Source organism: Macaca nemestrina, chromosome 12, assembly GCF_043159975.1.
Source record: "Macaca nemestrina isolate mMacNem1 chromosome 12, mMacNem.hap1, whole genome shotgun sequence".
NCBI lineage: Eukaryota > Metazoa > Chordata > Mammalia > Primates > Cercopithecidae > Macaca > Macaca nemestrina.
In genome coordinates, this window is record NC_092136.1 from 112,422,100 (window position 1) to 112,441,050 (window position 18,951).

The window sequence follows — 18,951 nt, forward strand, 5'->3', positions numbered from 1 at the left end:
GAGTCAGGAAACAATATATACCTCAGCTATGGGAGGTGTGCTGCACGGCTCTGTGCGGGACAGAAAGCTTGTCCTTGTAGCGTGACACGGACCAGGACCTAGGTGGGGGACATGACCACTCTAAGACACCACTATGATCTTAGGGCTTAAGCTCTGACAGGAGCTTTGTTTAACATCCAGGTGTGTGGTAGGCTAAAATCATGGCTCCCCAAAGATATCCATGTCCTCGTCCCTGGAACAAGTGAATATTACTTTATATGGCAAAAAAAAAAAAAAAAAAAAAAAAAAAAAGACTTTGCATATGTGGTTAAGGATTTTAAGAAAAAGAGATTATTCTGGATTAGGTGGGCCCTAAAAACAGTCGTATTTGCCCTCCTAAGAGGGAGGGAGAGGGATATTTGACATTAAAAGAAAAAGGAGAAGGCAATGTGACTGCAGAGGCAGAAATTTAAGTGATGCAACCACAAGTCGAAGAATGCCAGAAGCCACCCGGAACTGGAAAAGACAAGGAAGGATTCTCCCCTAGAGCCTCTGGAGAAAGCATAACCCTGTCAGCACCTTGATTTCAGCTCAGTGATACTGGCTTCAGACTTCTGGCTTTCCAGAACTCCAGAACGAAGAGAATAAATTTCTATTGTTTTAAGTCATCAGGTTTGTGGTAATTTGTTAGGACATCCACAGAGAATGAATACGCCAAATTTGTTTTCCTTGTTATAATACTTTCATGTTATCTCTAAGTCTTCAGCAAAGTTTTATTAAGCATTAAAAAATCTAAGAGAAAAAGAAATTGTGATGAGAGCTGGAGTTTCTTATCTTCAGAATTATCTGGTTGAGAAATTTCTTGGGGTAGGCATACAACTCATTATGATGACTTCAGGGTGGCAAATTTAGGATTAGGTAGGTCTTAATGCATATTTAAGAAAATACTCAAATACTATGTAGCTTAAACAAAGAAGTTGTTTATTTTTTGTATAAAACAAGTCTAGAGTTAGGCAATCCCAAGCTAGTGGGGCAGCCAGCCACACAGATTGTCAGGGACCAGTTCCCTTCTAATTGTTCAAGTGTACAGTCCACATCCTTGTGGTCCAAGATGACTGCTAGAGTTCCAGGCATCACATCTGAGTTCCAGAAGCAGGGTGGAGAAGAAGACAGAAAGAAGGGTCCGCCTTGTCACTCTTAGGGAGGCTTCCAGGAAGTTTCTCACACATTTCTGCTTATATCTCTTTGGCTAGAAATTAGTTTCATGGTAACACAGCTGCAAAGGATGATGGGAATTGGACTATTTTACCCAGGTGACAATATGCCCAGTTAAAAAATTAGATCCTGTTGATGAAAAGAAGGGGAAATGGATATTTGGAGGCAACTAGTCATTTCTATCTCACCAACTATTCAAGTTCTAGACAGTGAGGGGGAGGGATATAAATTAAATTATAATTAACTAACATATGGACTTTTTTTTTAAGACCTCACCTGGAGTTGATTTGAGTTCCGATGCTGCAGTGTAGTCTAATGTTTGTTTGTGCAAAGTATCCAGGCAAGCATGGATAGAATGGCTGTAGGTCTGAAAACCATAAGGAACAGGAGAGGAAACAGGTTGTTTAGGTGAAAAATAGGTTTTTTTTTTTTTGGTAAGGACAAAACGATCTGTTTTTCAATAAATTCCTGTCCTGTGGATATGAAAATGAACTACATCTGTGATAAGATAGAAGGCGAATGGGGTGGAAGGGAGGCCAATTTTAGCTGAATAGGGAAAAGAAATTTCTACCAACTGAAAAGCCGGCAATGGTACAGCTGCCTCTCGGGGACGTGACTCCCTTTCTAGGCTGGGAGCTGCCAGGGTGTTGGGAATGAGCCTAGAGCAGGGGCTGGACTGGATGACTTCCCTCTGATCACATGACTCAGTGGGGAGGCCCTCTAGGAGCTTGTCAAAGATCACAGTGGAGGACACAGCACCGTGGGGGTCTGTGTCTAATTAAGAGACAAATGAATGAGGCTGTCAGTGAGAGGGAAATTTCCATGCCCCAGGATAACAAAGCTACAGTTGTTGCTGGGCTGAGGCCTGAAGGTCAGTGCCAGTTTCCCAAAAAATGAATATAGGGAGTGTGGCTTAAGCTTGGTGCTGAGCCCTGAATCTGGACAGCCCAAGGTGGGAGGGGCCAGGATAACAGGATGGCGGGGCCTCCTTTTATTTGCCTCCTGCTGTGCTTAACTTGGTAGGGGCAGTTAGCCAGTTCCCAGCATCTTCTGAGACAAGCCCGGCAATCCGAGGGTGTCAGGACCAAAGGTGAGGGCCGGAGGGAAGAAAAAAGCCTAGATCTTTGCTTTGACTATATCTCTATGCAATTACAGACTAAAGTCTCCTGGAGTTCATGCTGATGTTTCTCCAAGAGGCTGTGACTCGGTACATGACTGTAGGCTATTTTGTGGATGTTTAAATGATGTTGGCTCTGTTGTGGGGTAATCATAGGTAATGCACTAATGAGAGCTGCCTTTCTAGCCAGAAGAAGCACAGTGACATTCCTTCCATGAAATGATGGCTTGTCCCCACTGTTGTGAGCATATAGAGAGCAGGAAACATGTATAAGGCTCTGTCTCAGGAACCTGTGGTGGTCTGGCCTGTTTTGGTTGCAAGTGGCAAAAGCCACCCCCCGAACTAACTTGAGCAGAAAGGAAAATTTCTTGCCTCCTGTCACCAGAAGTAGATCTGGCACAGTGGGTTCAGGAACTCACACTCTGACACTGGAGCTCTCCTCTTGCTTTGCTTGGCTTGGTTCTTTTTGCACATTGGCCTGGACTCTCTGACCTCAGTCAAGCAGTCACCTGGAAGAGATGGTTCCAGGAGCTCCAAACTCACAGCTTGCATTCCAGCTACCCCATGTCTTCATCTCCCCTCTGTTCCTTAGCCACAGGCCAGCTGTCTCCTAGACAAGTGTCCTGACCAGAGAGGGTCTTTGGAAACACGAAGACCCTTAGCAGGGAGTGTGTAGAGAAGTCCCAGCATGGTTCTCAAGGCCTTCCATGCCTTCCTTCTTCAGTTGCCCAGGAGTCTGGGAAGGTTAATTTGTTTATATGTGACCAGGCACCTTGCCAGTATTTCTGTTAGCAGTACCAGGGCTCTGAAAGGGCTTAACGTGGTGGCTGCTCCCAAGCCCTGGACAGGAGTTGCAGCCAAGGAACCCATGACATCTCTCCGAGTGGGCCTGAGCTCCTCAGTCTTTCCCGTCACCATTCCTTGCATTGGCCTGACCTCAGAGCCCTGAAGCTCTGGACCCAGGTATGACCACAGGCCCTTTGCTTACTGCGTGTCAGTTGCCTGAGGAGGACCTTTGGTCTCAGCCTGTAGCTGTGGCCCCTGGAGCCTATTTTGGAATCCTCCTGACAAAAACAGCCCTGTTTTTGTTCCTCCCCTGGAGGAAGCTGCTTCGACAAATGCTGAGATGCTGTTTGTGTTCTCAGGCTGGATTGCAGGGTCACAGCCTGCTCCACTTGCCTAAAAAACCATAAAGTCTGAGGTTTCCCTTCGGGACAGGACCAGGGGCACAGGAATTTAAAGGGATTGGACATATCTATTAAGCAAGAGAGATCTCAGTAAGGCTTGACTTCTAAGTTGCCACCATGTGTTCCCTGTGGTTTTTGCCTGTAGGAATCGGGGTTCCTCATGGTAAGCAGTTGAAGCCAATTCTGGCTGACACAGCAGGAAAGGTTTAGTAACAGGATGTTGGGTGCCTCACAGAATCAGCGGAGCCTGGAAAACCAGGCCCCACGCTACACGTGGAGAATAATGTTCCATTACACGTGGCAGAACTGGCCTCATGAGAAAACTGCTGTGGCCGCCACTGCAGCCAACTGGATGTTCCAATTTGCATCACAATTTGCCAGGAACATGACCATTGTCGCCACTGCTGCCTTCAATGTCCATGCCACATGTGGCCCCGGAATGTCACCTTATCATCCCGGCAGCTCCTTGGCCACCTGCTTGCGTCTTAGCTGCAAAGAAGGCTGGGAAAGTGACTGTTCTTGTTTCCACTTTTAGGAGGCAGGATGCATAGGATGGAAAATTCCTCTAATGTAAGAAGGGTGTTTAAAGGTGCTGGGCAGCCAGGAAACTTGACAACGGCCCACCATACCAGCTGTGTAAGGTGTGTACCGCATCTTTGAGGGGAAGCAGTTTGCATGTAACTCGAGGGTGCTGCCTGAGATGGTTGATGCAGTGACCGCATCCTCAGAGGGGAGTTATGGAGGAGGAGAGTCCTCCAGGGTCAAGTCATAAGTGAGAAACACAAGTTCCCGGTGCAGTGATGGGAGGTGGAGGCTTGCAAGGGAGTTTCAGTGACGATGTCTGGAGTCTTTCCTTTCTGCATCTCCAGGGAAAGATGAAATTTGCTGTGAGTCACTCTCGTTGGTCCTAGCTTCCAGCCCTGCGTTGCTAGACTAGACTAGCAGACTTTCCAGAGTGTGTTTTCCTTAGAGTTGATTGAAGCAAAATGCTGGGCACCCATCTAGGATTCACCTAGAAGGAATCAAAGGAGAAAGGTAACAGCGTTTAAAAGTGGGACTTAACCCAGCAATGTAATCTCTTTTAAAAATACCTTCTTCCTGTCATTCTCAGCAAGACGTGGCTCCCACAGAGTCCAGCTTGGGGACTGGGCTATCCAGTGCCTGAAACGGGGGAGGAGGGCGTTTCCAAAAATAAAGCTGACATTTATTGAGTGCCGTGTGTCAGCACTGTATGGAGGGCTTTACACAAATTATCTGAGTTAATCCTCATAGAAATACCATGAAGTATGAGCTATTACTACCCCTGTTTTACAGTTGAGAAAACTCAGGTTTAAAGAGGATAAATAGGCCGGGCGCGGTGGCTCAAGCCTGTAATCCCAGCACTTTGGGAGGCCGAGACGGGCGGATCACGAGGTCAGGAAATCGAGACCATCCTGGCTAACCCGGTGAAACCCCGTCTCTACTAAAAAATACAAAAAACTAGCCGTGCGTGGTGATGGGCGCCTGTAGTCCCAGCTACTTGGGAGGCTGAGGCAGGAGAATGGCATGAACCCGGGAGGCGGAGCTTGCAGTGAGCCGAGATCGCCTCACCGCACTCCAGCCTGGGTGACAGAGCGAGACTCCCTCTCAAAAAAAAAAAAAAAAAAAAAAAAAAAAGGATAAATAACTCCAGTAATGGTTAATCAGCCAGTAGCAGAGCTGGGATTTGAATCTTAGCAGCCTGACCTCAAAGTCCATGTTGCTCAATTGTCTCTCTAGGATCTCGAGCTAGAAAGTAACTTGACCTCCCCAACATGAGGCTTACATTCTCCTTGGCTCTTCTAGAGTTCAGTCAAAGTTAGAAAAAGCTATGCTAGGTAGACCTATCTATGCTAGGTCCTGCACACAAATACATAATCTAAACTTCCAGGGGGGCAGCCTCTTCCTTAGTCACACAGCCCATCGTCCTCAGATGCTTCAATCTGAGGTCCAACAAAGTCAGTAAGTGTGAGCAAAGGATGACCAGGGTGTTGAGTTGAGGCTGCAGGCAACACCTCCCTGTAGGGGTGTGAGGCTCTGACTATCTAGAGGAGAAGCAGGAAACTGCCCACATCAGTATGTGGCTCCAGATATCTAAGGAAGAAGGAAAAGAGGGAATCACTGAAAAGGAGATAAATGGAGAACAGAGGGTTGACTGGGAAAGACTGAGGATCCCCCCAGGGATGTCTCAGTGGGTTGGAGGAATGCCCTCAGGCTGGATTAGACTTCTCTCTGGACCCCCTGCCTCCACACGCTTTCTGATTGTGTCTTTGGGTGGTTGCATCCTCTACCGTATGATTGCACATTACACAATAACAAGGGCGAGTTGTGGGATCCTCCCTGTGGTAAGTGCTCAGCACATGTTTGTTTACTGAGATGAATAAATGAGACCTATTCTAGGGACAGCAGGGATTTGGGGAAGTGGACAGAGATCCAACTTGAGGAAGGAAATCCTTAGAAAAACAAAAGTCCTCTTTGAGATTAGGTTCTGCATCCAGGCTGGGCAGATCTTGGGGAAGTGGAGAGAGATCCAACCTGAGGAAGGAAATCCTTAGAAAAACAAAAGTCCTCTTTGAGATTAGGTTCTGCATCCAGGCTGGGCGGAGGCAGTCCTAGAGAGGTGAACACTTGGCAGGTGGCTATGCTGCCTGCAGGAGGGTCTGCTGCAGAGCCCTTCCCACTCCACGGAGGCTGCTCATGCTCTGTGAGCCCCTGGTTGACAACCTGCCTGGAGCCAGAAGCTGAGACTCTTTCCATTCTTGCTTCCAGGGAAAGAAGTGGGTGAACTCTCTACTCCGGAGTCTGAAAACTGTCAGGAAGGGAGGTATAAGTGGCACCAGGGGTGGAGAAGTATAGAACATCTGGAGTCATCCTGGTATGCTGGAAGAAGCTTCAGTGTCAGAGTCATTCATTCAGCAGATATTTATTGAGCATTTAGGCTATATCAGACACTGTGCTAAGCACAGGGGGGGTGAGTGAGACAGACAGCCCTTGCTTTCATAATGGTTACAACTGGGTGGAGAAGACAACACGTCCACACTTACAATGTAGTCTGAAAGAATTATGTTGGGGTGCTATGGGAGACAGAAGATAGCCACAGAATCCAGATTTGGGGTTGCTGGGTAGTGACATTTAAGCTAAAACTATGAGTAGGAATTGGCTAGGAAAAAGGAAATATTATGGCCTGAATGTGTCTCCCCAAAATTCCTATGTTGAGATCTAACCCTCAATGTGATGGAATTAGGAGGTGGGGCTTTTGGGAAGTAATCAAGTCATGAGGGTGGAGCCCTTATAAAAGGGGCCCCAGAGAGCTGCCTTGCCCCCTTCTACCAGGTAAGGTCACTTGAGATGCATGCCCTGTATGAACCGGGAAGTCAAACCTGTTGGCACCTTGATCATCGACTTCCCAGTCTCCAGAATTTGGAGAAATAATTTTCTCCTGTTTATAAGCCACTTGGTTTATGGTCTTATCTCATAGCAGCATGAACTGACTAAGAAAGGCAGCAAGGGAATAGGAAGGTAGTTTCAGACAGAGGGAGTAAAAACCTGACCTATTAAAGGATCCAAAATAGCCCAGTCTAGCTGAATGTGAACTCTCAGTGGTAACAATGGTGAGAGGTGTGTCTGCAAGATCTGGTCAGCCACGATGAGGAGCTTAGGCTGTCTTGATATAAACTGAAAAAAGCTGTGGCTCCATGTTTCTTAGTTTCCGTATAGAGTTGCATTTGGAGAAGAGCAAGCCAATCAACAAATAATTTAAATCTTTATTGAGATCTCTTAAAGAATGCTAAGAAGAATCCATTTTACCCACATACCACTTCTCAGAAATCCCCCCTTTTCCTCCCTAATTGTCTCACTTCCCACAGCTTCCAAATCCCAAACTGTTTCTCAGCCCTCCTTACTTGGTTTCCTTCCTCTCTCTTTTGCCCCTTGCCCCTCGCCCCAGCCCATGCTGTATGAATCTAATGACTGAGTCAGCTTAAAACAACATTAACTCAGAGCTTAAAATGTGAGTTTGATAAACCTTTCTCACCCTAACACCAATTCCTGATTTTATGTGTGTCCAACCAGCCTTGCAAGGGTTGAGTAGGAGGAGCATCTTTGCATTTGGACTTCCTCGAGGCCATCACACACCCTCCTGATGCTTCCACTGTGATCCAGGCAGGGTAGAAATGAAGGTGATCTGGGAAGACATAACTCAAAAGAAACAAAAATCAGAGGCCAGATCCCCCGGTTGAGCCATTAAGCCAAAGGGACTGGGAAGAGACAGTAAATCCAGACATGAGGCCACTGGATAGAAATGGGAAATGACATGAAAGCAAAAAACATTTCAAAATGGAAAAAGGTGGAGCCAGGAAAATCTCCCTGTACGGTGGAGGGTAGCACCAGAATTTTTACAAGGCAACTGCAGCCTCATGACCTGTGATGGAGGGAAAGAAGACTGGTGATGGTAGCCAGTCAGCCAGCCTGCTGAGTGACCCGTGGTTGTACATTTCAATTCCTGCAGACAGAGAAACAAGGGGAGAGAGAAAAGAAGGGGAAAGGAGGTGAAAGAGGGGAAGGGAGGAAGGGAAGAGGGAAGTGGAAGCAGAAGCAGGAATAGAAACCAGGGAACAGAGAGGTAGCTTGTCATTCCAGATTCTACCAGAGTTCCATTACAAACTGATAAAAATCACGAGTTAGGACCTTGGAGAGAGTCCCCCAAACTCAATTGCCTTGGCCACCTTCTCTGATGGCATTTATATGAATACATTGCATTTATTGAGAAGGCCAACTTTTGTTCTACATCATTTCGGGGGGCTTCCCCTCTCCCACTGCCTCCACAAAGGGCTCATAAATGCAAGCCCCAACACCAGCCAGTTTCTCGGTCCTCTCCCCAAGCCCTTGCTGTTGGTGGTCTCCTCGCCTGTTCTTGGCCTCACTGTCCCAGGCTGGGTCTTGGCTCCTGGCTCACTGAGAGCTAGACTTTGCCAACTCCCATCCTTTTTGATTTGGGTGACCCTACTCTTCCTGAGTTTTTAAAGCTCTGGATTCTTGAAGTTTTATGCTCTGACTACTCTTTGGGTTTTGGGAAGCCTCTGTTATTTCAGATGAGAAGACTCCACCATGGCTATGAATCATGGAACCTTCTAGAAATAACCCCTTCTTGGTCCTGTTGGGCCTTATACTTTATACTGGGATGTGCAGATCTGAGCATGGGAAAAATTGGGCTGTAGAAGAAGGCATTGTTTTGGATGAGAAGATCCTTTAAACTTGCTGGCAAGGGGTTGAAACAGTACCTCCACATTCGAACTCAGAGATAACCCTGTGAAGAAGTCATAGTTATCATTCACTGAACACCTACAATAATCGATTCTTGTTATTTGTAGGAGTTGTGTTCTGTAATGTTTCCGCTAATGTTGAATTAGCCAATAATGAACCATTGCTTCTAGGGGAAGTGCAGACCTGTGAGCCTCTGGTCACATGTTCCTCAACCGATCCATACATAACCTTGTCTTGTGTGTGTTTCTGTTTAAAGTCACCTTATTTGATATACATTGTTGGTTCATTAACATTGAACTCATGACCAATAGCACTAGAACTCACGCCTGAGTGAAGTTTACCTAACACACATATATTCTCCCTAAGGCACTTCATAGCCTTCTTGCACATAGGAATTCTAGAAAGTGCCTTAGCATTACACTTGGTGGCCATTTTACATAGTAGAATCAACAACAACAACAACAACAACAACAACAACAACAAAAAATTGGTACTAAATAGACCATGAAAAAGATACTTGTTAGGTGAGTGTGGTGGCTCACGTCTGTAACCCCAGCACTTTGGAGAGCTGAGGTGGGTGGATTGCTTGAGCCCTGGACTTTGGGACCAGACTGGGCAACACGATGAGACTTTGTTTCTACAAAAAACTAAACAATTAGCAAGGTGTAGTGGTGAATGCCTGTAGTCCTAGTTATTCAGGATGCTGAGGTGGGAGGATGGCTTTAGCTCAGGAGGTCAAGGCTGCAGTGAGCCATGATTGTGCCACCACTGCACTCTAGCCTGGATGACAGAACCAGACCCTGTCTCAAAAATTAAAAAGGATATTTGTTTACAGTATGAGAGCTGAAACGAGAAGGCAGAGCATCCCTTTGCTCCATCTCAGCTGGGAATGTGCACGTCAGGCTTCTCAAAATTGTCACTGCTCTGTGCATGCTTGCAAATGACCGCAAAAAGTCTTCGGACATTGATTTTGGGGTTATACATAAATGTAAGCGAGGAGGTGAATTTGCAAATATGGAATTGGTGAGTAATGAGGATTGATTTTATGTGCCAGGCGATGCTGGGGAGGTGAGAACCGATGTGACCTGTATTCTGCAGATGTTCTTGGAACTTCTGCATCTGACCCTCCTTTGGGGCTTACTAGGATCCAAGGCCAGAGGGGAGCTTTCTGGCTTCCCAGTCTGTGTTCCAAATGAACCATTTCCAGGGGTTCAGCTCCTCTGAGGGTGGCGGAGTCACCTTCAGCAGGACCCACCTTTGTATTTAAGGTGCAGAACAGCAGCAGCAGCTCTGTTTGTACTGTACAAAGAACAGCCTCTTGTAATTTGGTTCTTTTTGAACAGTTGCTAATAATTTTGCACTCAATTTCCATTTAAATGGAAACATTAACCTCTGGAGCCTGGAAAGGAGCCTAGAAGGGGCTCATAAGTACGGCTCTTATCCCCACGGCTCCGAGTGTCCCAGGGGTCAATCCAAACATACTTATAAATCACTGTCCTCAATAGATGAGGGGTTCACTCCTGTTTTGAAAGACCCTTGCCCTCCCTCCCAGTACAAAGTTCACTTTCTTGTTTACTCACCTTATCCAATGTCTGGAAGTTCTTCCTTAAGTCCAACCTGAAGCTTCTCTGCTGGAACACTCAGCCTTCGTTTTCCTGGATCACGTGCAGAAGAGACATTAGAAACACACCTGAGCTGATAGTGAAGCTCCTAACAAGATGGGCAAGTGACCCTAGGTGGAGGCTGGAACAAAGCCCAGGGATCATCAAAAATAGCATTTTGTCAACCAGCAACAAGAAGAATCCAAATGATCCCACATGAGTCACAAAACATTTTCACAGATATTATTCTGTTTTATTTTTGTAATTCCTCTGTGAATGAAAGTCTCTCACTTACCTGATTCTACAGATGAGGCAACTGGGGAATAGAGTTAACCCACATCAATTACAAATTGGCAGGGCTGGGGCCCCAGAGCCCCTAGCCTGCACTCTGCAATGATTGTGAAATTCTGAGAGGCTGGTCAGCTTCTGTGTCAAGAAATAAATGATATTGATGACATAACCTAGAATGCAGTCATTGGGTATCCCTAAATCCTCCAACTTCCTACTCTAAGATATCAATCAAAATTGGTCTTCACTGCCCCCTCACATGTGGCAGAGAACCCATGCTCTTCCCAGTCTTTGTCCTGCATGGCCTGCACCCTAAGACCTTGAATTACTTCTTTTTTTTTTTTAAATTATGGGTTCTCGCCTTGCATTTTGTCTCCTGTGTTGGATCTCCCTTTTTGGCAGATATTATCTTCACTTATGGAGAGAGGACGAGCAGGGGTCTACAGATGTGAAGTGACATCTGCTTGCTGCATGTGGTTGGGTAGCTGGGATGCTGCACAAATGCACTGTTGGGAGAGTGGAAATTCAGCCATGCAGCATTTGCCAAATCAGGAACTATGAGGTGCTACATCCAACCAGAATATTCTCTTATTTATCTGTGCAAAGAGGTGTCTTCTATTTGCACAAAGACATCTTTTATAGGCTAGAGGTGGCCCTGAGGAACATATTCAATGTCACACATCCAGAAAGTCTGTAGCCAGAGTGGAAAGCCAGGTCAGCTTCCATCATCTGGTCTCATGTGCCCTTCTTTCTCCTAGTGCTCAGCTCCTGGAATGGGAGAGGGAGACATGGGGAGGTGGAGGTGGAGGGGAGAGGGGAAGGACTGCCTCCCTATTTTCAACTTTCCAATCACCCTCTTCAGCCTACTTATCTTCTGTTTCCAATAATGAAGCAATCTTTTTGGTCAGCACCCTCCACCCCCATTCTTTTCTACCACTTGCAGTATGGATTCTAAAAATAGCAATAATTAGACAAGTCTGCCCATCATTCCAGGTCTTTCTTGTCTTTGTTTAAATTCTGTTGGTTTTATCTCCTATAATTTCTGACTGATCTGGAGGAGCCTGAGCAGTGTGCAGTGATACGTGTGCAGACTATGATTAAGTGTGGGTATGTGTGTGTGAGCGTGCATGTGTGTATATGTGCATGTGTTCACATATGCATGCTTGTGTGTGTAGATGCATGTATGTATGCATTGTGCACATGTGCAATGTGTGTGCATGTAGTGTGCATGTATATGTGTGTGTGTGTATATATGTATCTGTGTGTAGTGTGCATGTGTGTGTGGTGCATTTACATGTGTGTAGTGGGTTTTGCAATGAGGAGGAGGCAGAAAGGAGTGTGGACCCATTATCTGTTGTTATGCATTAGTTGTCCCTCTCAGGATCCTTGACACACAGGGACCCTCTCCTGGATGTTGGTGACCCAGTCAGGTACTTTCTGTTTGCTCCTCCAGATTCCCTCTCCAGCCTTCTCAGCTCTACTCCCTTTCCTGGGGCTGACTTGATGGATCACAGCAATGGTTCCTTGCACTCTTGATTTCTATCAAGTATAGCCAAGGAGGAGTGCAGGTGGTCAACTGGAGGAAAAGGGGCATGTAGGGTCAGGGCATTTATTCCCCTGGCCTCTTTCCTGCAGACTTGCCTTGGGCTGGTGGCCTTCCTTGACCATAGCCCCTCTCAAGGAAACCCTCTCTGCAAGCTTATTTCTTTTGGGTTCTGGTCACTGCCCTTTCCTTTATTCCTCTGGATTAATGTATTTTCCCTTTCCTCCCATGCCCTGCCTACATTTCTGTAAACAGTCTTTCATTAAAGCCTCTTCAAGTAGTCCTAATTTGAGTGTGCTATGTGTTTTCTGTTGGAATCCGACTGATACAAAATTCTCTTGGTCACTGCCATTGGCTAGTTAGATTGTAACCCATATGATGGTCTCCATTTGTCTCTGTCCTTCAATATCTGTGTCTGGCCCCTACCTCTGTGGAGGAAAAGGTCAGGCAATAAGCTTTACTATTTCTTCAGCTGAGCTCTTTGGTACAGGCTGCTGCTTCTCTGACCAGTGGAGCTGCCATTCTGCTGGGAAGGAGGGCACCCTCTCTCTCCTGCCTGTGGCAAGTATTTCCTCACCTATTTTTCCTAAAGGGTACATCCACTGGATCAGTAAGATGGTTTAAGAAGATTTTTACTCAGGAATCAGGTACTACTACCCTGGTTAATTGTCTACCTCCCTCATTTCCACGCTTAGAGCAAAGCCTTGCTGCCAAGCTCTCTGGAATCTTCCACACCGATGCTGCGGGGCCTTCGGTGGATTTCCAGCCTTGACCACAATGTTACTCCTTTCCTCACTATTTTCTTTTAATCCTTTCTTCCCCTGATGTACTGCTTCCACTTATTTTTCTCCCCAGACATTACCTCTTCCTAAAGAAAGAGCAAAGTCCCTGTTCATTTAGCACTTTTTTTTTTTTTTTTTTTTTTTTGGGTAGGTTTCAGTCTTGGTATTGTAGGGGAGGAAAAGCTTTTTTCTGTACCCTCTTATGTCCTGTACCTGGGGATGGGCAAATTAAACTGACAGAGGACAGATTAGCAAGAGAAAAGAAAGAGCTTATTTATACGCACAAAATGTGTACACATGGACACCCAGTGATGAGTACTCAGTGATGTGTAACTCAAAGGGATGGTTAGAATTTGGAGCTTATATACCTAATTTAGGAGAAAGGGTAGGGAGAGCAAAGGCTTCTTTGGGAAGGACAAATGGGTTTCTTTAGGAAAGACAAATGGGTTTTTAGGAGAACAAATAGGAGGTAAAGTTTAAGATAATGTTTGTTTATGCAGGTGTGAGTGGTCTTTCTGTCTTCTTTACGGCCATACAACTCCCCCGGAGAGGAGATTCATGGGAGATTTATTCTTGGTTTCTCTCCTGGGAATAGACTTGCCCCAAAGAGGGAATTTATGGCAGTTCTCATTTCTCAGAAGTATCTCTGTTGAGTCAGATAAGGGGAGCTCTGGGAAGTCTTCTTTCTATATCTGTTGAATCTCAAATATCTTCAGCTTAAAATAATCTTGATGCCAAGTCTGGGATTCTGAGTGGGTTCACACAGTGTACGTTGCAGGTTAGTAACTTTTCCCTTTGGCCTGCTTTCTACTGGCTCTGTATGGGAAGGATGGACCCTGGCCTCAGTAGCTACTGGTTCCACAGGCAGATGGGGAAGAAGGGGTGAATTCTGGGCCCATGAATGGAAGTAATGTGGTTGTGGTGGAGGTGCTGGGAGAAGAAGGTCCATTTTGAGTAATGGCTTGTTTTTCCCTGCTAATGTCTTCTAAGTTAAACACGTCTCCCTACAATAGGGATTAACTTCCTTCCACAACCTTCACTTGGGAAATTATATTCTCCTTAGCAACTTAATTTCATCTTTATTTCTTGTGAAAATTTTCCTCCCCCTGTTTTGCATTACGTGGCAAAGCTCCTTTATATTTCATGATAATTAAGGGTGTTGTTCCTGAATCCCTTCTTCCGAATTCTAGAGTGGAGAAATACATTTTACTCCACTATAAGGGCCAGAGGGCAGAGGGCCTGTGAAGTGAGAACACTTTTGTAATGGTCAATTTTATGTGTCAACTTGACTAGGCTCAGTTGTGTAGTCAAACACCAGTCTAGATATTGCTATGAGGGAAGTTTTCAGATGTGAATAACATTTAAATCAGCAGACTTTGAATAAAGCAGATTATCTTCCACAATGTGGGTGGGTGTCATCTCATCAGCTGACAGACAGGCCTTAAGAGCAAAGACTGAAGCTTCTGGAAGAGGAAGCAATTTGGTCTCAAGATTGCAACAAAGAAACCCTTCCTGAGGTTCCAAACTGCTGCTGCCTGGAGGAATTCAGGCTCAGGCTGCAACATCAGCTTTTATCTATGTCTTCAGGCTGCTAACCAGCTCTACAACTTTGGACTTTACAGCCACCAGAATTGTGTGAGTTAATTCCTTAAAATAAATCTCTCTCTCTCTCTATCTATATCCCATTGGTCTGTTTCTCTGGAGAACACTGACTAATATCCTCTTACTGTCCATTGCCTTTCTCAAAAGTGTTCACAGGGTGTGTGTTTCTGCCAAGTCACCTGTCCTAGGAACAGAGAGCTTCAGTTAAGTCTCAAGAGCCCGGGAGAAGACAAGGGGATAAAGTGAGCAGGTATGTGTGGGTAAATTCATAACTAAACTTCATACTCCTAAAGATGTAACAACGGTCACCAAAGTAACTTGGAATACCTGGAGGGCAGAGTCACACCCTGTGTATCCTGTCTTGACTTTCAGGAGTCCTCAAATCAGAGTGAGTGGTGGTAAGGAAGAGAGTGGGTGAAAACAGCAAAGATTAGGGGAGCGTCTGGAGTTGGCTGGAGGCTCGGAGGGGATGCACAGCAGAACACTCAGGGCCTTTCCCTACTGGGAGGAGTGTGACAGACAGGAGCCCTGCAACTGTTGCAACCGCAATCGGAAACAATGAGCAATCTGGGAAAGAGCACTGGAGAGGGAGCTAGTAGTCTGGGTTCCTCACCCAGTCCTCACATGACATTTGGATCTTTTCTCTCTCTCTCTCTCTCTGCAGGGGCTTGCACAGCTCTGCACACCCAGCAGACACTGACAACTGCTACCCAGTTCCAGCTACTTAGAACAAGGGAATAGAAGCTTTTGATTTGTGCTTTCTTATGTTATCACAGACCAAAGGAACTCAATGTAATTTTTTAAAAAAAACATCTGATTTAGCAAATCCCAAGCAATAGTCACCAGCTAGCCTTCCTCAGTTGGGATAAGGCCTTACTAGGTTCTGGTCAGAGAAAAAATGAGACCCAGAGGAGAGAGAAGGTTTACAGTATGGCAGTTTGCCCACATCTGCAGCCTGGAAGGAGTTAGGAAAATTCAGCAGGCTGGGAAGACTTGGAGACTATCGATTTTTACAGAGAGTTAGCAAAATGCTGTGCATACTTTATTATTCATGATGACTTTTTCACAAGTTCATGCCTCATTCTGGTGTATCCTCTTCTGTCCTGCTTTCTTCTGCACTCATTGTGGAAATCAATGGGGGTATGGTTCCAAAGGAATGAAAGAGGGGATCAAATTAGCTTGAGACACAGCTCTTTGGTTGACTGAGGCTAAGCCAGAACTAAAAAGAGGATGCTTTCCTTGGTCTAATCCTAACAAATCTATGATAACATTTTATTACCAATGGAGGGTGTCCAGGTTCCTGGCGTCTTGAACGAAGAATTGGGCAAAACACACAAAGTAAGGAAAGAATGAAGCAACAAAAGCAGAGATTTATTGAAAATGAAAGTATACTCCTCAGGGCGGGAGTGGGCCTGAGCATAGGGACTCAAGAGCCCTGTTACAGACTTTTTGGGGGTTTAAATACCCTCTATAGGTTTCCATTGGTTACTTGGTGTATGCCCTATGTAAATGAAGAGGATATTTCCTGTCATAGCTGAAGTATTTCCATTTGATTTAGTTCTAGGAAATCCTTAGGTTTCCTGCCTTCCAGACCCTATCCTATCCTACCTCGATTTGATTTGGATTTGTTCCTCTTTAGGAATTTACCCATGTACATTGAGCACCTAGAACACTGTCAGGCACATGGCAAATGCTCAATAAACATTTGCTGAAGTAATGTCCGAAGTCTGGTGAGGAGTGTAGGAGGAGGCACGGGGAAGATGTGCAGCTTGCTCCCTGTGTGTACCTTGGCCGAGTCTCTGAACTTGCTCAGTCCTCGTTTTCGTTTTCTGTGGTTGTGATGAGAATGACTAGTATCTAAATGCTAGTCATGAAAGATGAGAATGATGATGAGAATGATAGCATCTAAGCTATAGAACTCAATCCATGGTAATTCTACTTTCTTTCCCTTTTCTTGGGAAGAGGGTAGAACACTAATATCATAATTGACTTCAAACAAGCTGTTACCCTATCTATACCATAAAATGTAAGCATCAGTAAATGTTAAATGAAATGCGTGAAGGAAAAAATGAGTAGGTGAGAAGGGGCCTTATAAATCTTGTAATGCAAGAGTTTGAAAATATTTTTCTTTTAAAGCAGGAGAAGTCCCTTATTAAACAAAAGCTCACATGGAAGCCCAGGATATAAAACTACCAAAACCACATCTGTTGTGACTGAAGTGGGTGGTGGGGGGGCATGACCTTGGGGCATTTACAGTTCTGTTGTCTCTTTTTAGGGCTTCACTCTCCCCGCCCAACTCCCCCCGCACCCATCACACCCTCTCTGGCCTTGGGCTGTGGTTTGCTAGTAAATGTTTAACAACTGACTCTGGGGTTGGGAGTCCTGATTTGTAGCATTTTCACATTTCCGTGGTATGAATATTTCCACTGCTTTAAGCTACTATGTGGCAAGACTGAAGGTAGAGTTGGGACTCTGCTCAGAATTATATGCACCATTATATAGTTATTTCACCAAACCTACAATTGCTGTAAACAACCTCAAGGATATTAAGAATTTGATGTAGTAAATTAATTGAGTGGTAAATTCTGAATATTTATTACCTTTGTTTTTAATATAATTTATCTAATTATAAGTTTATATGCCTGTAATTTAATTTTTTATAATGACTTCAATTAAGAACAAGAGAGCAAAATTTTCAAAAATTGAGCAACTGGCTTTTAGGAGCTAGTATCAGCTGGGTCCAGCATACCACTGCCTCTGGGACATCTGTTTTGAAACCTCGGGTTCCAAAGAATATGCTTTAAATGATTGATGTATAACTCCTAACATTAGAGGGCAGGAAAAATGAGAGGTTATGACTTTATGAGGGTCATAGAACTAGTAGTTACTTTACTCTAGAGCTAGACATTATTCCTTTTCCTGTGGTAGAGAACCTACTCTTCTTGCCTTCTGAGATGTGCAATTAAACTACATTTCACAACTCCTCTTGCATCTAGGTGAACTTCTTGGCTGAACTCTGGCAAATGGGTTTTGACTACAAATGATGTGCACCACTTCTAGACTTGTCTAGTTACAAAACATCTTGTGTGATCCTCTGTGCTCTTTCCTGATCCCCAGCCATGTAGAAGAAGCCAAGTGAAGGGCTCTGGGGACCTAGAAGACGGAGTTGTCACACAATGGGAGAATCCCAGATCTCTGAGTCACCATTTGGACAAGAATCTACCAGGACAGGTGCCTGAACAGGAACCCTGGACTTTGTGTGAGTGAGAAACAAACTTTTATTGTGTTAAGCCACTGAGATTTTGGGTTGGTTTTTAGAGCAGCTGGTGTTGCTTACACTGACTAATACATCTTGAAAGTAAATGATGCAAAACAATTCTACTTATTCACAGGGAGTGGTATTTATAAGGGAAAAGAATAATAGGGTGGCATCAATGTGGAGTCCTGATAAGTAAGCAACAACAAGGAAGGAGCCCCACGTAGGGAAGAACAATTGTTCTGAGAGACTGTTAATCACAAACAACCTGCTAGCCCCACATCCTGTTCCCAAATACTTTGCTCAGTATGTAGCCCCAGCAGCATGACTGTCTGCATGTAGACCCTCCAGCATGACCCTATAAAATTTCCCTCCAGCTACTGCCTCTTGGCAGACAGTCCCTTCTCTGCTGTGCTGCCCACTGCTTTCTTACAACGTTATCTTTGTACTTTCTCAAATAAATCTGCCTTTCTTTACCCACAATTGTCTTGAAAAATTATTTTACTCTTCGTGATGCCGGTCCCAGCCAGTTGCACCCACAAGAGTCAGCGGTAGGGGGAGGAATTAAGTCATCCAAAGGATGAAAAACTCTATGGAGTGTAATCAAAGAGCACAGGAGAGCAATCGAGCAGACTAATTAGAGTCTGGGGGATCTTGCATGAAATGACTGTGGGCGAGAAAAATAACAATGATATTAACACAGATGATTGTAGTGGTCAGGAATCTTCAGGTACAAATAACAGACACCAATTTGAGTCAGCTTATGCTTGGAAAAGGACTGTTATTTTAGGTACACAGGAGCATCTCACGGAGGCCAATGGCCAGAACACAGCTTCTGAAGGGTCTGGAATCAGGACCTGGGAATCACAGGGACCCTGTCACTGTTTCTTGTCTCCATCTTCATGTCTGCTTTGTTGCAGACCATCTTATCAGTGACCACTTCCCGCCCCATAGTGAGTGAAAGGTGGCTATCTCCCAGCTCCTAGATTCATTGTTAAAAGCTTAGCCAGCCACAGACTGAACTGCATCTCTCTTTGGCCTAATTCCACACACAACAAATTAGCTCTCTTTAGATCAGAATTCCAGAGTCCATAAAGAGAC

The 18,951-nt window shown here is 45.0% G+C and overlaps 1 long non-coding RNA gene across 1 annotated transcript; it reads left to right on the forward strand.

Moving 5' to 3' along the window:
* Positions 1-11,031: 11,031 nt before the first annotated feature.
* On the forward strand, positions 11,032-18,313 carry LOC139357593 (uncharacterized). The gene is made up of 3 exons (XR_011611066.1): positions 11,032-14,627; positions 14,742-14,844; positions 17,712-18,313. It is a non-coding gene; the product is annotated as an uncharacterized lncRNA (long non-coding RNA).
* Positions 18,314-18,951: the final 638 nt, after the last annotated feature.